Below are 5,779 nucleotides of genomic sequence, written 5' to 3'. Positions count from 1 at the left end.
CTAAACAATCTCTCCTTGAGGCTCTACTTATATGGATATCTCTATATGTATGAATATACGTGTCTCTGTCACTGGTGCACGCTGACAGAACAATTCTTCAGTGGAAATCGCCTAACAAAGATTATATTCTGTTAAGTTTTGAATAGTTCCTTCATGGTAAAGAAAACTATGACTCAGTAGTTTGTAATATACATACATATATCATTTACATACATATATCATAATATATCACTTCCCTTTCGACGATATGTTGTGCAATAATAGTTAAAAATACGCACATTCTGATACAGTATGCTACAATGTGTCACGCAGTAAATATTTATTTCATATTGTAATATATTGCATATACATTGTAGTAATTGAATTGAATTAGAAATAATACAAGTATATGATTCTATCTAAAAATATATATCGAAACAAGAATTTGAAAGATGAGAATTCTATGAAAAATCTTGAATAAGTATATTAAATTATTTAAAATATTTGTAACAAATGCTAAAGTAAATTTCGAACGAAGAAGATGAGATTGAAGGGGCTATAAATTTAATCAGTAGAAATCAGTATTATATAGTGTACAAAATACTATTAATATTCTCGACAGGATTGTAAAATGTATATAGATATACAAGTGCGTGAGTGATTTCCAATGAATAATTTAACATGCAATGCTCGACAAGATCGTGCGGTATTATACATACATTGTAATGAAGAGGAATTTTATTTGTATCGATCATAACATTTAGTGGCTATCCGTACGTGTAAAAGCTGACGTTCGATCGGTATCTGATTTTCTCTATTATCGAGTTCTTCGATATATACCACGAATATTCCATGGAGAATTCCCGGAGATACGAAAAATGGGAACTTTTATAGTTTCAATTTATCAGTAAACAGAATAAAATCTATTAATCTGGGAGTTTCTATCTAATCTGACGAAATCTGTTAATCTGACGAAAAACATACATGGCCAAACTGATAACTCCTTCGTTCAACGTGAGATTCGTAATAACTACATTTTTAAGATTATATCTTTCTATCTTCTATTTACGATATCCGTAACATTTTAAAAACTTTATAAAATACACGTCAAGTATTAAACAAGAAAAGGTTTAATTAGTCACCAGTTTAATCTGCTATACAAATATTGTATTAAACTCTACTTCAATAATTTTTCATTGCAATCACAATAAAATGTACTTACATAATGGTATCATAAATCCTGCCCACAATAAAAATAACTTTATATAGCAGTTACATTAAAACGACGAGTAATCTTTTAATACCATTTAGTCGCATGCTACGTTACAGTACAAAAATTCTCCAAATGAGCATTTTTAACTTGCACAAGCTACTTCCTCCAACCATTTAGTTATTTATCTATCGTTATACGTCTGATTTTTATACTTTACACGATTTTATTTTCCGAAGATCGGTTTTTTTCCAAAGCGTTGCTGTTTTAATCATCAAATTACTGTGTTATCAAATTAATCAGATAATTGTCCGAAAGATCTTCCACAATTAAGGATACTCATACGCGATAATCATTTCTAGGTCGATCTAAAGAAACTCCTTACAACACCCAAATTACATCTTTCATCTCCAACAAACGCGTCGTCTGTCTCCTTTTTCTCTCAAAGAACACTAATTTACCCAAACCTCGTATTCTCGCTGATTGAAATTGAAATCCGCTTAAAAACCAACCCTCTAAGAAACCAAAGGAGCGGCAGGGGTCGAGGTTCATCGTGACCGGAAAAAGCTAACGGCGAAAAAGAGACGAGAAAGCATGCATCGGAAGCTGTCTCGCCCTCGGCAGCTTTCCATTCTTTGTCCAGAACTCGAGCCAGTAAGTAGTAGCTGCTTGTGTACGAGTCAAGGATGTGCGTCAGAGGGTGGACAGAAGCCCTGTGTTACGACGAAAGGGCGGAAAGACGGAGGCGGTGGAACGGGGTGAGAATCTGGTAGGACGTGGCTACCCCCTTTATCAAAGGCCTTGGCACTTTGCCACGTCGCACCGCATAATGAAGCAGCACGTTGGGCTTCGGTTATGGCGGCGCCGGGGCTTGTGTTTTGCCTTCCGTGGAATGGTTTATTGTGTCGCGAACCCGTTCTACATCGCCCTCCCATCCCCCCAACCCCTTGTCAGGAGACTATTCCCTCCTCGAGATTCCGCTCCACGTCCGCGATATACTCGCATCGGCATTCGTTGGCTGCTGCTTACCAGCCACGTTGAACAAAGGAGGCACGTGTAAACGGTAATAGGCGTTATTACGTTTCCGCGAATGTTCGCCGCGTACGACAATTGAACGTATCGAGCAGGAATGTTAAACGCTGAGATAACAATACAGGATTGCGAGGGTGAAGGATCTATCGCGATCTTTTTCGCGTAAAGATCACAACGATTGAAGAATGGGACGTGCGTATATCCACTGATACGACCGATTCGACTCGATTTGATGAAATTATAGAATTTGCGAACACCTGGATTGATATTGGTAATTTGTAACACGCGACGTGTAAAATTTCACTAACAATGTCGACGCAATCGACGATATATAATTAAAGGTTGTTTGAACTCGATCGAAATTGTAGTTAGCAGGAGTAATCGCTTGCAAGCTAACAAAATCATCCTTCTGTTTAACGAAAGATGTTATTTCAGTAAAGAAGTTATACCATTTCTATAATATTCACGGTGTTCCGCCTGAGGAAATAAATGGTCGTGTTTTAATGCCTCCTTGCTACGATTTTATTTTTAATTCGCCCGTAAGAGATAGCGTTTTCCTTTATTCGCGTGTAATCCGATTGGCCGTGACATCGTTAGCAAAAGATACATAGGCTATTATAACAAGATGTTTTTGCAAGGATGAGCAAAAAACGGAATATCTTTTAGCTCAACGGACTCGCTTTAATCATACCTTGTTAGTGAACTACCAACTACACACATACACGCGCGCGCATAAGCGCGCACACGCCTCCTTCGGTCTATTCAATTTAACCAGCGAAACTTGCAATGTCCGCTGAAACTTAACGACTTCCGTTCGATATTGCGCTCTTTTTGTCTTCACGGAAATTTCAATGTTTGGCTTGTTACCTCTGCACTTTCCGTTTCCTGTGTAACAAGGAATTGCATTTTTATCTTTGCCAATCGAACGCGATTAATCAAACCGACCCGAAAAATCATTGGCTTCTTGTTGGAAAATCATTTTTCCTTGTGAAATCGAATAAATATCGTTTGGGTTGCAATTTCAATGAATCAACGCTAAGTAATTGGAATCTTCCATATTCGATCGTGGAACTAGCAATTTTTGCAAAATTACGAAGTCCCTGGGCATTGAATTGTCATGTACCAAAATGTCAACTTTAACTGCAACATTATATAGTAAATCTTTTTAACGCGTTTTTCATTTAAAATAATAAACATGGGCAATTTATTGAACTCGTCAAAGTGATTACGCCCAGATCGCGTTTGCGATGTTTCGCATCTATAATTACAGCAGGAAAGGCTGTGATGTGAATCGATGAAGCGAGTGTCTGCCTCAAGGTGTCTGAAACGCTTCAGAATTTGAATTCTTCTTCGTTGAAGTTTGGGCAAACCACGAGGCAGCGTGTTGCCCGAACATTGACCAACGTTGACGCAACAAAAAGTGTTTTATTACTATGCCAAGAATCGAAATTAATAAAATGGTTGAAAAGAATGTAATTTCGAGTTCTACGAGAGTAATCAAAGGAAGCTGTCTTACACGATACTAATAAATTTTTGTATTTCTATAGAATCATCTCACTATATTAATCTGAAATAAATGTCATACGAAGAAACGTTTAATACGTAGCGGCTGCTCATACGTACAAATATAAAATATCATATTTTTACAACGTAATTCTAACCTGATATTTAATGCAATATAATTACATATTGAGAAAAGAAATTGAAGAAGGATATAAAAATTTGTCATAGCAAATAATTAAAATATATAGTTATAGTTATATGCAGTTATATGGAGTTTGTTCTTTCTCTTGAAGATTTTCGTCAGTGTAAATCGAAATCCTCGGGAATCAAATTAATCAACTCAGTCGTTTGTAAATTTCTTAATTTCATTATGTATTTAAATTGAAAGTGTCTCGCTTTCTGAAAGACAAATAATTTATAACGGCAAGCATATAAATAGGAGACGTTTTTATTTCTGATTCAACTTAATAAATTTGTAATCATTATTCGAAACAAAGATCTAGAAACTGCCGTATTTACAGTGGCCCGGAATCCAAGAGATGTAATTATACATCTTACAGAACGAAATAGAAATGAAGCTTTTGTAATAGAAATTAATTTATTAGTTCAACGTGCAAAGCTGTCTGTTCTATACTCGACGCTTACTCTAATTAAAATCACGTAGATCTAACAGTAAATTGGTTTTCTTTATCCTTTAAACGATATACATATCTTAATTTCCAAATTCCATTTGTTAATAATGAAAGCAACCCTGAAAATTATTAATACGTATATTTAACGGAATAATATTTAAAATTGTACGAAGAGAAAGAAAAAATTTCCACACTTCAGATTACTAAACGTAACAAATCGTAATTACAGATTACAGATTTGGATAAAATTGATAAGGAATTGATTGTTTGATTGATAAAAATTTGATTGTTTATCTCATTATTTATTTCAAATGGAAATATAATATTCCGAGAATTTTACTTTATATAACAGTGTCACCAAAGTGTCAAAATTTTACAATCGTTTCAACGAACTATGAAATTGTAACGAAATACTTCTGGCAGCTAGAAAAGAGTATTTTAATAAAATTTAGATGAAGAAAGAAATTTCCTATGACCAAAGATATATGTGAGTACTACCTTCAAAAAATATTAGATCCAAGAATAGAAAAATAAATCTAAGAATATTTGTGTGAAAACAAAATAACTAATATTATGATAATTAATATTTTTTGAATATTCAAGAATAGATAAATATCGACGACACGTGTTTTAATTATCAAACATAAATGCATAAATATTTGCGATCTATTTATTAATTAAGTGGTACAATAAAAATTAACGGAAAACTCAAAGAAAATTAGACAATAACAGATTGCGCTTTATTTCTCGTTACCAAGACCAAAGTTTAGTCGCGAAGTAACGTTGCCTCGATTCGCGTCCCATCGATTCGAATAGTTTTGGATCCCGCAGTTTACCACGAGTGTCGACAAATGGATAATAACGTCGATGCTAGTTGCAATACAACGTTCTCTCGAACAGTCACAAAAACGCGAAAATAACAAGCTTATCTGGGAAAACGTGAGTATCGATGAGACCTACAATTGCCACGACAAATATAAACCAATATTCTAGCTGTTAAAAATTCATGACAAAACAAGGAACGATAGATCAATTTTCCTAAATTGAACAAATAATTTTATACGTTGTCGTACAGATTACATAGAAAATTTACATCATCGTGCGTTTCAGTATATCGCAACTTGGATGCAAAAATTTTCGATAGGAATCTGTATTTAAACAATTTTCGATATGGATACAATATAAATTAACACAGTACTGTGAGTTTTTGCCCTATATAATCTAGAAATAGGATTTTAATTATATTTTCTACGAAAATTAGTTTATAATCACCATCTATCTAATACGATCGTAGTTTCAGATAACCTTAATCTCTTTACTCTTATTACTTTTTATTAAAAACGTGTTCTGCACACGAAAAGTGATTAAAATCATGAACCTAATATATTAAATAAAACAAAAATTAAGACTTTTACGAATTCTC

This window comes from Bombus vancouverensis, chromosome 2 (assembly GCF_051014615.1).
Source record: "Bombus vancouverensis nearcticus chromosome 2, iyBomVanc1_principal, whole genome shotgun sequence".
NCBI lineage: Eukaryota > Metazoa > Arthropoda > Insecta > Hymenoptera > Apidae > Bombus > Bombus vancouverensis.
Note: the sequence above shows the minus strand (reverse complement) of the source record.